At 36.6% G+C, this 15,674-nt stretch overlaps 1 protein-coding gene across 2 annotated transcripts in view; it reads left to right on the plus strand.

The window, feature by feature from the left end:
• HPSE2 (heparanase 2 (inactive)) overlaps positions 1-15,674 on the plus strand; it is a 592,918-nt gene that overhangs the window by 31,520 nt on the left and 545,724 nt on the right. The gene's annotated exons all lie outside the window — the stretch shown is intronic.

Here is a 15,674-nt window from a genome sequence, read left to right on the forward strand (position 1 = left end):
TGCTGGATATTTTGATATTCCTTTAAATATTATTTGTCTTTTTGAGAGATGAATTTAAGATCCTTGGGATCAGTTTGATTTTTTTTTCAAGGCTTTCTTTTAAGTTTTGTTAGAGTAGTCTATGGCTAATTTGGCTTCTCTATTGTGGCAATACCTTTCTGAGGCAGTACTTTCTATATCTATACCCTTCTTACTTAATGCCTTGTGTGTTATGAGGTCTTTTCAGTCTGGCTGCTCAGAACATGAATTATTCCGGGCCCTGTGTGTGCTGTGGTGATTGTTGTTTTTTTTTTTTTTTTTTTTTTTTTTTTTTTTTTTGCGGTACACGGGCCTCTCACTGTTGTGGCATCTCCCATTGCGGAGCACAGGCTCCGGACGCGCAGGCTCAGCAGCCATGGCTCACGGACCCAGCCGCTCCACGGTACGTGGGATCTTCCCGGACCGGGACACGAAACCGTGTCTCCTGCATCGGCAGGCAGATTCTCAACCACTGCGCCACCAGGGAAGCCCTGTGGTGATTGTTTTACTTACTCCTTCCTGGTGGCCCTTTTCCTTGCCTTGGTAGTTTTCTCACATATGCAAGGATGGCAGGAGACTCCACTGCAGATCTCTGGAGCTCATGTTCTTTGTGTAGCTCCTTCCTCTCCTCTACTCTGTTCTGTAAATTTTAGTTGCCTTGGCCTCTCCTAGCTCTAAACTCTGTCTCAGCAACTCAGGAAGACTGCTGAGTTCTGTTTGGGTTCCCCGTTCTGTACTACAGCCTGAAAGCTCTCTCCAGGTCGTGAGATCAGGCATGATAGGGCTCACCTTGTTTGTTTTTCCTTCTTCAGGAATCACTGTCCTGTGCTTTATGTTTTTATGTCTGAAACCAGTTGTTTCATGTATCTTGCTCCTTTCGTAAAGTTATTTAAGGTAGAAGGGTTAATCTGGCTTCTGTCATTCTAACATGGCTGGATACTGAAATTTGTGATACGATTCCAAGTTTCCCAGAATGTCTCCCTGTCCCCAAATATCTTCCTTGCTGCCTTTCAGGAGGCTTATAATTCCACTGTTAAATAATCATTAATTTGGATCTTTAGGTATTTGAATATTCTATTAAGATGCAAACATGTCCCATAGAAAAGGAAGCATAACAGCACAAGTAGCTCACTAAATACTTATGGGGCATCTGAAAGCATAGAAATGTTATGGAAATAGAACTCTGGGTACTTTGCCTCAGTCTGAGATCTACCATAAACTACTTGTGAACACTGGCCAACTTATTTAACTTGTCTGGGCCCAGTTTTATCATTTGTAAACTATAAGGGAGGTGGATTAGGTGATTAGTTGGAATAAGGATTAGTTGGCCTCTGGCTGAGAGCAGAAGGACAGTGCCTTACTCCTTAAGGAACTTAAATATAGTTGGAGAAATGCAACTAAATTACCTTAAAACTCCAGCAAATCATAAAGGACAATGTAGTAGAATATTATCTATGCTAAGTGCTATGAGAGTTCAGATATGTTAACCTAATAGGTTAATGTGTAAGGTCTGAAGGAGTAAGATAAGACTTTGTGGCAAAGGTGGAACTCAGGTTGTTCCTTGAAAGATGGATATTTTTGGATAAGTCAAAGGGGACAAAAGTAAGGGGAATAAGATGTTCACCTTTGCTAGAAAATTTTCATTGTCTAGAGAGAGTTTAATCTTCTGAGACTGGATCAATTTCAGGATGTTATTTATGAAAATGGAAGTGATTGTTCTTTTTCCTATATCACTAAGAGATAACAATTAACATTTTAATAGTGGTTATAACTCTTGATTATTTTGAGATGGTTATAATGTTTTCAGGGTTAGGAGTTTTGCAGACACTTCCTAGTGTTTCTTAAACAGATATTAGATCTAATTTGTACCCCAAATAAAATTTACTAAAGTTCCTCATTATTACTCATCCTCTTGACTTCTCCTGTGTTCCGTACCTTGGTTAAAGGCATCACTCTCTACCTTGTCTCTTAAGGAAAACTTTGAACTATTTTTTGTTCTTTTCTGAGTCCAATCTCCCATATTCACTTGGCCATCTGGTATAGTAGTCTTTAACTTAGGTCTTTAACATAGGTATAGTAGTTTTAACTCTGGAATCCTCTTTCTTGCTACTGCTGTGCTGCCAGCCTTTACCTTTCCCTTGGAATATTATGACATATTAATAGTCTCTCTGCTCCCCAGCTCTACTAATACATTTTTCATACTGTTATCAGAGTTATTCTCATGAATAACCTTCAATAGGTCATTTCTCTGATTCAGAGCCTCTGACATCTCTTCAGACTCTGGAAGATAAAGCTAGAACTTTAAAGGCACTTATAAGTTTGGTCCCACCCTGTTTTTCCAGATTTCTTTCCACCCTACTGTACTCTAGTCTTAGTATTCTAAGTATGATATGTGGAAAAGGGGGACTATTCCAAACAGGAAGTGGAATTAGCAAAGGCGTGAAAATATATATGTACTTGGATTCTCTAGCAGATAGACTTCTACTTATCCTTTAGTCAAGACTTGGCTAAGAAGTCATTCCCCTTTGTTACACACTGCTGACTTCATCCTCTTTCCCTATTTATGCAGATTATAAGTGCTTATTACATTGTTTCAGAGTTATTTCTATTCTTACTTGTTTGCGTAGTAGGCTGTGAATTCCATGAGGGTAGGGACCAACATTTATTCATCTTTGCATTCCTGGTGTTTAATACAGTGTGTTGAGCACATTGTAGGAGCTGATATGTTTGTGTGAATTGATCACCGACACACGTAATAAACACTCTTCTTGAAAGCCTGGTCCTTTCCAGGACTCAGTTCTGTAGGTCCCCTGTGGCTGCCACTAGGAGGCTCCAAAGCCATCCACATGAGGAAATTTGGTTTGCTTCCAAGTTAGGCAAGGAACTGATGATGCTTGACAAATCCTTATCAAAAGTTCAGATGTCTAAACCTTTGTTTTGATTTCTTTAGAATTCTGTTTTGGTTTTTGGTTGACTTTGACATTTAGCAGCTTTGGATTACACATTACCCTTTGGAGAGCTTAAACCTAAGTGATGTAAGCCAAGGATATAAACATTCTAGTCCTAGTTAGTCTACCCATACCATGGGGGAAGTCAACTTTCAAAGAAGCTAAGTTAATTTTTCCAGGCACAGAATGAAGGCAAGTGCTACTGACTCTATTCTAGTGCCTAAATATTTCTTCTCTTCATCAGAAAGCATGCATTAAGTATAATTGTTGGCATCTGTCCTTGCCTGTCATTTATTTAGCTCAAAAGATTTGAATATATCAGATTCCAACAGAAATTGCCATCTAAAGATTATTACTGCTCAGTGACCAAATATGCCAGACCATTGGGTCTTACTGGCATCATTACTGCCGCTTTGGTGCAGTAAATTCTAAATCATTTCTTAGAAGCTTATCTCTTCAGGTGCTTCTTGTTATTGGGATAACCTTAGAGCTTCTGAGTGGGTTTTACTGTTTGAATATGAGGAGGACGAGAGGAGCCCATTTGTACAGAGCTACATTGATCTCTTCATGCACCTCTCCCTTCTGTTTCTACATCTAACTTCTGTCTGTTCTTCATGCCTGAGTTCATCTTCTATGAGGGTTTCTCCAGGATGTAACATTCTCTCTTTTTTTCTTTTTCTGAATTTAGTCTAACTAAATCTTACAGTTGGAAGAACTTTAGTTCATGTAGTCCAGTCTTCTACCCAACATGTGAGTCATACCAAGTGAGGGTAAAAATGGCCCCAGATACATTGAGTAAACCAGCAAATGTCTTGGTTTTGGCCAAGGCTGATTATGTCGCTCTTCTTGTCTAAGCCCAGTCCTTTTCTGAGAATAACTGCTTTACTTCAAGCTGTGTGTATCACTGCTAACAGCTACTTATTATTGAGGCAATTTATTTAGAACTTTTGTGAAGAATCAATCAGGCCAAACAAAATATCTTTGTGGATGTAATCTTAGCAATTGCAGATGAATGAAAAGTAGATGTTATATATTCTTATACTTTGTATAGATTAATATTAGATCCAGTTCTGCAGGGACTCTCACTTGAAAATAGACTTCAGGTTGATTGGGTATGAGCCCTGTTGTGCAGATGAAAAATCAGGGCTGTGGTCAATACTGTGAAGATAGACTTAGAAATATCTAGCAGATGAATGATTTATGCTGAGTTATTGTGGAAAGTGTCTGCTTCTGGGTTCAACCTTCAACCCAATTGTATTGCATGTTTTCATGAACATTCTTGGAATGGAACAATGGTGTTTTCATCTGGGAATGATGTAAAACTAGAGAAACACTGCACACCACAGAGGAGGGAGACAGCTGGAGCAGAGACTTAAATATTCATGGACATCTGCCAAGTATCCATATATGTTTGCATACATTTAGTAAAAATGGATAAAAATACTTACTGAGGCAGATTCTGCCACGGTGTCATTTATTCTGTTGAGTGACCTGGTAGGAAGAGCACCAGCAGTTAGGAGGCCTGGGTTTTAATCTTTGCTTGGTATAAAGTGCTGTGAAATCAAAATGCTAGAGAAATTACTTCATCCCTGACCCCATTTTCCTTATCTGTGAAATTTGAGGGATGGGATCTAACCATTCCTCTAGAGCAGGAGTCAGCAAAGTACAGCCTGAAGGCCAAATCTTACCACCACTTGTTTTTGTCAAGTTTTTTTTTTTAATTAAAAAAATTTTTTTTAATGTCAAGTTTTATTGGATCACAGCCATGACCATTTATTTATGTATTGTCTATGGCTGCTTTTGCATTACAATAGCAGACTTCAGTAGTTACAACAGAGGCTGTATGGTCCACAAAACCTAAATATTTGCTGTCTGGCTCTTTATAGAAGAAGACTGCCAAGTCTGGCTCTAGAGCACATTTGAAAAAATTGGTGGGGGAAGAGGGAGTTCAATCACTGAGAGTAGGGATGCTACTGGTATCTTGTTGGCTGAGGCCAAGAATGTAAAATGTCCTGCAGGGCAGGACATAAAGAACTGTCTTACATGAAATCTCAGTAGCTCCCTCCTAGGGATTTCTTTCCTATTTTTGATTCTAAGGAGAGCCACTTTTGAAAGCTGTGTCTCAACTCTTTTTAGACCACTAAGGCAGCCAGTTTCCCAAGTTAAGTGGGTTAGGAATTTTTTTAACCACTTCTCATAACGTGAAAAAGAGTATCCACCAAGAATCTAAATCAATTGTTATGCTTAATGGTAAAGTGTTAGAAGCATTTTATTTAAAATCAGGAAGAAGACAACAATGCCCACAGGTTACCATTGTGCTGGAGGTTCTAGCCAGCAGAATAATGTCAAGAACTTTGAAGGTTCTGAAGTTTTAACCTACCTGCAAGCTAACAAGGTAGCCTGCCAGTTTCATGGATGCTGGCAAAAAATATGAAACTCCTGTGTCAGACACAAAGGGGTTTATTTTTTACAGCAATAGCAGTGGCCAAAGTATCAGCAAATATTTTGCATTGCTTTCTTGAGTCCCATTTCCCATAGAACAACAGGAAGACTGCTAGGTGATACTTGAACATGCAGTGGGTTATATAACAGGAGGGTAACCCTGAGATTAGGAAACCTGAATCATTTATAGTGAGAAGTAACAGGCCTGCCCTTTATTCTGGAGGGAAATATTATCTTATTATATTGGACATTAAGCATGCCTCCCCTTTGCTCTGAAGGGAGGCCCTATCTCTATCTTCTAAGACTGTTTAATATACAAACATCTTTGAAAAGATAACCTGGAAAAAAGGCAGCCAGTGTCTCTGATTGTAAGGTAAGCAGAAATGCAAGAGTTCTGTGTCTTCCAACAAATAAGAAAAGTAAATAAATAAAATATATAGAAATTAAAAAGGAAGAAGCAACCTTGTTTTTATTAGCAGATGTGTAATTGTTTACCTAGTGAATTCATAAACTTCAATTCACAGATGACTAGAAATAATAAGAGAGTTCATCAAGATTGCTGGATTCAAGCTCTATATAGCAAAACCATTTGCATTTTTATAAACTAGGTACAAAAATTAGAATATATGATAAAAATGGTACTCTTTATAAAATTAAAAGCCATAGTACCTTTGAACATATTTAAGAAATGTTGCACCAAATTTAAATAGAGGATATTGTAAAGCTTTATTGAAAAACATAAGGTTTACATGGAGATGTAAAATGTCATTGATAGGAAGACTAAATATCTTGAAATTGTCTTAAAATTAATTTATAAATTTAATGCAGTTTAAACTCCTAAACTCCTACAAGCTCTGTGTGTGTGTGTGTGTGTGTGTGTGTGTGTGTGTTGTTTAATTTACTTAACAGGTTGATCATCTCAATGTATGTAGAGAAAGCATTTGATAAAATTTAACATTCATTCATGATATAGGCTCTTGGTAAACTAGGAAGAGTAAAGAACTTCCCTAAACTGACAAAAAGCATCTATAAAAATGCTACAGTAACATCATTCTTAATAATGAAAGATTGGAATATTATCCGTCTGAGATTGAGAAGGAGGCAGGATGTTCACTCTCACCACTCCTATTCAACATCATACTTGCACATAGTGCAATAAGGCAAGACAAAGAAATAAAAGCATGCAGTTTGGAAAGGTAGACATAAAACTGTTTCTATTTGCATATAACATGATAATCTACATTAGAAAAACCCAAAGAATTGATAAAAAATTCCTAGAACTAACAATGAGTTTACCAAGGCTGCAGGATAGCATGTTAATGTACAGAAGTGAATCACGTTTTTGTAGAATGAATATTGGAATCTGAAATTTCCAAAAATACTATTTATAATAGCACCAAAAGGTATAAATCTGATAAAATGTATGCAGAATATTTATGCTGAAAACTATAAAACAGAGGTGAAAGAAGTCAAATAAATGAAGGGAGAGAGTGATAACATGTTCGTGGATTAGAGGACTCCATGTTTTTAAGACATCAATTCTCCCTAATATGAGATCAATATATTCAACTCAATATAGAAAACCAAAGAAAACTCTTCTAAAGGTGTATGTGTGAATATATATATATATATATATATATATATATATATATATATATAAAATAATCTCTTGTCAAAATAAAGCTACTTAGGTTAGCTGCTTTCTTTTCCAAGCCTTTAGTGTGGTTGTGTCATTCATTGTAATAGATTCATTTGTAAATCTACATTCCATCTATATCTATCTATCTATCTATCTATATATACACACATATATATATAATATATGTACATATATATTCTAATACACAGACACACACAGGAGTTAGAATAGGCAAAAAAATTCTGAAAAAGAAGAACAAAGTTGAAAGATTCACATTACCTGATTTCAAGATTTATTATAAAGCTATAGTAATCAAGGGAGTATGGTATTGGTAAAGGAAAAACACATAGATCAGTGAAACAGAATAGAGAGCTTAGAAATAGATGCAAACAAATGTTGTCAACTTATTTTTTTATTTTTATTTTTTGCAGTACACGGGCCTCTCACTGTTGTGGCCTCTCTCGTTGTGGAGCACAGGCTCGGGACGCTGAGGCTCAGTGGCCATGGCTCATGGGCCTAGCCGCTCCGCGGCATGTGGGATCTTCCCAGACCGGGGCATGAACCCGTGTCCCCTGCATCGGCAGGTGGACTCTCAACCACTGCGCCACCAGGGAAGCCCCTGTGAACTTATTTTTGACAAAGATGCAAAGGCAATTCAAGAGAAAGGAAGTCTTTTCAATAAATGGCACTGGAACAGTTGGAAGTTCTGCGAAAGATGAACCTTGATATATATCTTGTACTTTATACAAAAGTTAACTCAAAATTGATCCTATACTTAAATATAAAACACAAACCTTAATACAATTTCTAGAAGAAAAAGTAGGAGAAATCTGTGTGGCTTTGGAATTAGTGAAAAGTTTTAAAATAACAATATCAAAAGTATGATCCGTAAAAGAAAAAAATTGATAAATTAGACTTTATCAAAATCAAAAACTTGCTCTGTGAAATACCCTGTAAAGAGAATGAAAAAGTGAAGCCACAGACTGGAAGAAAATATTTTTAGAAATCACACATTTGGGCTTCCCTGGTGGCGCAGTGGTTGAGAGTCCGCCTGCCGATGCAGGGGACACGGGTTCGTGTCCCGGTCTGGGAAGATCCCACATGCCACGGAGCGGCTGGGCCCGTGAGCCATGGCCGCTGAGCCTGCGCGTCCGGAGCCTGCTCCACAAAGGGAGAGGCCACAACAGTGAGAGGCCCGTGTACCGCAAAAAAAATCACACATCTGATAAAAGAGTTACATCCAGAACTTATGAAGAACTCTTAAAATTTAAAAAAAATTAGAGACTGAATTAAAAAATGGACAAAAGATATGAACAGATACTTCACCAGAGAAGATATTTGGATGGAAAGTAAGTATATGAAAATGTTCAACATCATTCTCATCGGGGAATGGAAATTAAAACCACAATGAGATACTGCTACAAATCTATTAGAATATCTAACAGGGCTTCTCTGGTGGCACAGTGGTTGGGAGTCCGCCTGCTGATGCCAGGGACACGGGTTCGTGCCTCGGTCCGGGAGGATCCCACGTGCCGCGGAGCGGCTGGGCCCGTGAGCCATGGCCGCTGAGCCTGTGTGTCCGGAGCCTGTGCTCCACAACGGGGGAGGCCACAGCAGTGAGAGGCCCATGTACCACACACACACACAAAAAAGGAATATTTAACAAACAAAAGCTGATAATACCGAGTGCTGTTAAGGATGTGGAACAATAAGAACTCTCATACATTGCTGGTGAGAGTGCAAATTAGTATACCCACCCTGGAAAAGAGTTTGACAATTTCCTATAAAGCTAAACGTACACTTATCATTTGACCCTCTAGTCTTGCTCTTAGAAATTTACCCAAGTCAATTGAAAACTAATGTTGACAGAAAAAGCCATATGTGGATGAATGGGTAAACAAAGAGTGGTACATCCATTCAGTGGTATACTGTTCAGCATTAAAGAAGAATGGACTATTGATTCACAGCAACATGGATGAATCCTAAATGCATTTTGCTAAGTGGATGGAGACATATCCCAAAGGCTAAATATTGCATGATTCCATTGATACGACATTCTGAAAAAAACGAAGCTATTTTGGTTTTGGGACACAAACCCCAAACCAAAAAACAGCAGATCAGATTGCTAGGGGTGAGAGTGGAGAAAGGGATTGATAATGAAGGGGTGGCATGAGGGAACTTCTTGGGTAATCAGACTGTTCTGTGTGGTGATGTGCTAATGGATACTTGATTCTATGCAACTGTCAAAACTCATAGAAATTTTACACCACAGAGAGTGAATTTTACTGTCCTCAAATTTAAAATAACCAGGATGGTGGGAAACTAAAGATGGAATGTGGATTTACAAGTGAATCTTAATTCTGTTACAATGAATGACACAACCACACTAAATGCTCGGAGAAGAAAGGATTTTAAATAAGAAGCTTTACTTTGACTGGATTCTGGAAGGCTAATGAAAAAAGTACTGAACAGAAACACTGTACTGTAGTTGATAAATTTGTTTTTCATAGGAGTATGGAATAGCAATTCTGAAACTGCATTTTTTTTTTTTTTTTTACTGCTGTTGAACAAGTAAGTAAATATAATTGATGACAAGCAGGTTTCTCACTATTAGAGAAAGAAATGACAAGCAAATGGGAATTCTAGAATGAACGCTTTGGTACTGGATTGGATTTGGAGACGTCAGTATGAACTAATGTATTCCATTTTTTCCCCCTTTTAATGCTTATACAGATAGATAGATACAGAAATAAATATAGACATGTGGGCATATATCAGTTAGTATGCACATATACACCTCCTATCTGTGTCTACTGAGAGGACCTAGAAGTAGTGATACCCCAATAGCAACAAGCGCATGTTGTGCCCAGATCTTGATTTTTAAATACTATTCTCAAAAGGAACCAGGGCTCCTTGGAGAAGTGTATGATTCCAGAACCAGAGCAGGGAAAATACAAGGTGATCCTGGAACACTTGCAGTGTTAGAAAGTGCTTTATAAAAAATGATGGGAAGACTTGAAGGGAAAGGGAGAGAGAGAGGAATACAAAGTGAGTGGGGATCAGAGACTAGAATATTAGGAAAATATATGGTTGACTAAGTCAGGGAAATTAAAGGACAAGCCAGTGGGGGGATATGAGGGAGGTAATGAATACTTTGGCTTGGGGCTCCAGTCTCTCAGCACAGAGGCTCTTCTAGCATCTGTGAATCTTTTCAAGGGAATAGTTAGGATCTTCAGAATAGTTAGGATCTTTCTTTTCCTGCTGCTGTTTATAGTGGCTGGATTGAAGCTAGGAGGGGAGGGAGTGTCTCTAGTCTTACCCTTGGTCAGTTTGTTAGAGAAGAGACCCCATTGGTTTTTTTTATTGTTTTTTGTTTTTTTGGTATTTTCTGTAAATCTCAAACTCACGTTCTTTTGCCTTTTTCTTTTTCTTCCAAACTAAAAATTGGTCAACCAAAAAAAGAAGAAGAAAGGCCAGAGCCAGAGGCAGGGCACAGGAAATACACTCCCCCCACCCCTCCACTTCCCTCCCTCCAGTCTTGGTTTGGAAGTGGCTTCATAGTCTTGTTATGGAAGAGTCCTTATCCTGTCCATTCTGTTTGTGGTCTTCTGTTGGCTATGTCCTGGGCTGGATATGCTTGAGGGACTGGATTGTGACAAAGCTAGGCTGCTGTTCTTCAGGCCTGCACCTTACTCTTCTGGATCTGGCACTGCAATAGCAGCATACAAAATTCTATCAAAGCCGTGATATCTAAACTCATATAATCTACAGAGAAAACTGAACATGGACTGTATAATAATAGCTTTGCAGTCCCAAGGTTTTAAGGTGACTCATGTTTTGTTTTAATTTTTGAAAAACTCTATGTTTCCAGTTATTTTTATTACTTAAACATTTCTAATTGTAGTAAAATACACATAATAAAATTTACCATCTTACCATGTTTAAATGTACAATTAAATGGTGTTAAGTACATTCACATTGCTGTGCAACTGTCACCACCATCCATCCTCAGAACTCTTTACATCTTGTAAAACTGAAACTCTGTACCCATTAAAAAATAACTTCCCGTTCTCTCCTCCTCCCAGTCCCCTGGCAACCACCAATTCTACTTTCTGTCTCTATACATTTGACCACCCTATGAACCTCATACAAATGGAATCATAGAGTATTTGTCTTTTTGTGACTGGATTATTTCACTTACCATAATGTATTTCTAGGTTCATCCATGTTGTAGCATGTGTCAGAATTTCCTTCCTTTTAAGCCTAAATAATATTCTATTGTATATATACCACATTTTGTTTACTTATCTGTCAGTGGACACTTGAGCTACTTTTACCTTTTGGCTATTGTGAATAATGCTGCTATGAACATGCTAGGGGTGGTTTTGTTGGGTTGTACAGTAGGTTTAAATTTATCTTTTTAAGAAACTGCTAAAATGTTTTCCAAAGTAGCCGTGGCATTTTACATTCTCACCAGCAGTGTATGAAGGATCACGTTTCTCTACATACTTGTTAACACTTGGTATTGTCAGTCTCTTAGATCACAGGGGTAGCACGTTGTTGTGGTTTTAGTTTGCATTTTCCTGATGACTATGTATAGTTTCTCATATACTTATTAGAAATTTGTATATCTTCTTTGGTGGAATGTCTATTCGGATATTTTGACCATTTTAAATTGGGTTGTTAATTTTTTAATTAAATAGTATAATATATTTTATCATATATATGATTTTCAAATATTTTCTCTCAGCTGTGTCTTGTCTTTTCATTTTCTTAAAAATGTTCTTAAATTGAAGTATAGTTGATTTACAATATTATATTAATTTCAGGTCTACAGATAGTTATTCAGTATTTTTATAGATTATATACCATTTAAATTTATTATAACATATTGGCTATATTCCCTGTGCTGTACAATATATCCTTGTAGCTTATTTATTTTATACATGGTAGTTTGTACCTCTTAATCCCTTATCCTTATTTTGCCTCTCCCTCTTTCCCTCTACCCACTGGTAACCACTAGTTTGTTCTCTGTGAGTCTTTTTCTGTTTTGTTATATTCATTCTTTGGTTTCATTTTTTAGATTATTCCATATATAAGTGATATTTGTATGGTATTTATAGTTTTTGTCTTTCTCTGTCTGACTTATTTCACTTAGGATAAAACCCTCCATGTTGTTGCTCTATTAATTATTTATATGAGTTGTATAAACTACTTATGTATTTTGGATATTAACCCCTTATCCGTCATATCATTTACAAATATTTTTTCCATTCAGTACGTTGTGTTTTAGATTTAGCAATGGTTTCCTTTGCTGTGCAAAAGCTTTTAAGTTTAATTAGGCCCCAGTTATTTATTTCTGTCTTTTCATTTTCCTAATGATGTCTTTTAAAGATTAAAATCTTTTACTTTTGGTGAAGTTCAATCCATTTTTTTTTCCATTCTGAATTGTACATTAGGTGTTATAACTAAGAAATCTTTACCTAACCTAAGGAAACAGACTTTCTTGTACATTTTCTGGAAATTCAGTAGCTTTAGTTCTTATATTTAGACATATGATCCATTTTGAATTAACTTTTTGTTGTCGTATGAGGTTAAAAAGGTCTAAGTTTTTTTTAAACTTTATTTTGAAATAATGGTAGACTCATAAAAGTTTGTAAAAATAGCACAGTAAGTTAACTAAACTACAGACGTTATTTGTATTTCACCAGTTTTTACACATATTCATTTCGTGTGTGTGTGTAGTTTTATGAAATTTTATTACATACATGAATTTCTGTAACCAATATAATTAGAATACAGAACAATTTGCACCACATGAAAGCAACAACCTCATGCTACTTGTTTATAATCTATTCTCTATTACTATAATTTTGTCATTTTGAAAACGTTGTATGAATGGAATTATACAGTATATAACCTTTTAAAATTGCCCTTCCTCCCCTGGTTTTGATAATTTGTGTCTTTTTACTTTGTCAGTCTAGCTTAAGGTTTTCCAATTTTGTTTTTTTCAGAGAAGCAGTATTTTGTTTCATTGATTTTGTTTTTTATAAATTTATTTTATTTTTTATTTTTGGCTGCGTTGGGTCTTCGTTGCTGCACGTGGGCTTTCTCTAGTTGCGGTGAGCAGGGGCTACTCTTCGTTGCGGTGCACGGGCTTCTCATTGCAGTGGCTTTTCTTGTTGTGGAGCACGGGCTCTAAGCATGCGGGCTTCAGTGGTTGTGGCTCACGGGCTCTAGAGCGTAGGCTTAGTAGTTGTGGCACACGAGCTTAGTTGCTCCACGGCATGTGGGATCTTCCTGGACCAGGGCCCCAACCCATGTCTCCTGCATTGGCAGGCTGATTCTTAACCAGTGACCCACCAGGGAAGTCCCTTGTTTCACTGATTTTTCTCTGTTGTTTCTCTGTTTTCTATTTCATAAATTTCTGTCAGAAAAGAAATCAATAGAAATATATTATTTTCTTCTTTCTGCTTGCTTTTGTTTAATTTTTCTAGCTTCTAAGTGGGAACTTACGTTATTGACTTGAGAATCTTCTTCCTTTCTAATATATGTGTGTAAAGCTATAATTTTCTCTCTAAGCATCTAGGTGCTGTTCCATAAATTTTGGTATTTTGTGCCTCCACTTTCATTCAGTTCAAAATATTTTCTAATTTCCCTTGTGATTTTTTGACCCATACATTATTTAGAAGTGTGTTGTTTAGTTTCTTAGTATTTGGGGATTTTCTAGAGATTTTCTGTTATGGATTCCTAATTTAATTCCAATGCTATCAGAGAACATACTTTGTATGACTTCAGTCCTTTTAAATTTATGAGATTACTCTATGGCCTGGCATAGGAATATCCTGATTGTTTCATGTGTGCTTAGAAAGTATGTGTATTCTGCTTTTGTTTGGTATATTCTATAAATGTCAGTAGGATAAATTGGTAGATAGTATTTTTCATACCTTTGATACTCTTACTGTTTTTCTGTCTAGTTCCATCAAATACTGAGCAGAGTAGTGAAATCTCCAACTATAATTGTTAAATTCCCCTTGCAACTTAGTCAGATTTTGCTTCATGTATTTTGGAATTCACGTGTTATGTGTATATACATTTATGGTTGTTATATCTTCCTAATATATTGACTTTTTTATCACTATGATCTGTCTCTGTGTGTCTCCAGTAATATTTCTTGTCTTAAAAATAATTTTGTCTTGCACAGCAAAGGAAAGCATCAACAAAATGAAAAGGCAATTTACTGAATGGGACAAAATATTTGCAAATATATCTGATAAGGGGTCAATATCCCAAATATATAAAGAACTCTTATAACTCTATAACAAACAAACAGAAAAACCCCCAAAAATCTGATCAAAAAGTGGACAGAAGATCTGAAGAGACATTTTTCCAAAGAAGACATACAGGTGGCCAGCAGGTACATGTAAAAATGCTTAACATCACTAATCATTAGGGAAATGCAAATCAAAACCACAATGAGATATCACCTCATATCTGTTAGAATGGCTATAATAAAAAAAAACAAGAAATAACACTCTTGGTGAGGGTGTGGAGAAAATGGAACCTCTGCACTTTGGTGGGAATGTAGATGGGTGCAACCACTGTGGAAAACTGTATGGAGGTTTTATGAGGAAACTCCATCCTCAAGTAGCTCTTTTCCTTATAGGACAACTTCTGTTGCTACAGTTTTCTTATGTGTAATTGAATAGTATGTCTTTTGGTTATTCCTATAATGCTTGGCTTTCTGGATTTACACAGAATAAGTCTCTTATCTATGAAAGCAGGTCTTCTTTAGTTTTTTCTTTGCCAAGGTCAACACTTTCAGTTTTTTTTCAGCTATTTGAAAAATAAAATTATTTCCTCTCTTGGTGCTTTTCTTTGGATGCACTCCAAATGATTAGTATACTGCTGAGACTATTACAGCTGGAAGTGAATAATATCACAAGTAGCATACTAATAACAATAATAATACCTACCCTTTATAGAGCTCTTATTATGTTGCATGCATAGTGCTAAGTCTTCTACATCTCTCTAATAACAGTAGATGAAGAAATTGAGGCTTACAGAGGTGCTTTTGTCTGTCACTTTTGCAACTAACAGTGACCTTTATGCCAGAATTTGAACCTAGGTTTGTTTAACTCCAACTCTTCACTATGCTGCCCTTGGCTGGCATAGAGTGCAGTGTGGCCATGTTACCTCCTATATTCTAGATATTCTAGTTCTATTAATTTAGTCTGATTGCACTAATCCTGATTACAGTAATATCATATTTGGTAGCATATCACTGACTTATATTCAAGTAAAACCTACAGATCTTAATAAGATCTTAAATATTCAGACTTCTGTCTGATTTGGTCTTCCCATCTATGTAATTAAATTTCAGTATAAATACAGTACTTTGTGTTCATGTCTTCACCCTACATTTTGGAGATTTCACTCTTAGTTTCTAGGGTCCCAAGATAATTTTGAATTTTGAGTCTACTGTCTATGATATTAACTCTTTTCCTGGACCTGTGGCCTTGTACATCATTGATAAGTGTCCTTGCTTTGTGTTTATCTAGTCTTTAATACAATTTCAAACAGATTAGGGTTGAATAGAGTCTATAGGGAGTTTGACCAAGATGGTG

This window comes from Kogia breviceps, chromosome 2 (assembly GCF_026419965.1).
Source record: "Kogia breviceps isolate mKogBre1 chromosome 2, mKogBre1 haplotype 1, whole genome shotgun sequence".
Classification (NCBI taxonomy): domain Eukaryota; kingdom Metazoa; phylum Chordata; class Mammalia; order Artiodactyla; family Physeteridae; genus Kogia; species Kogia breviceps.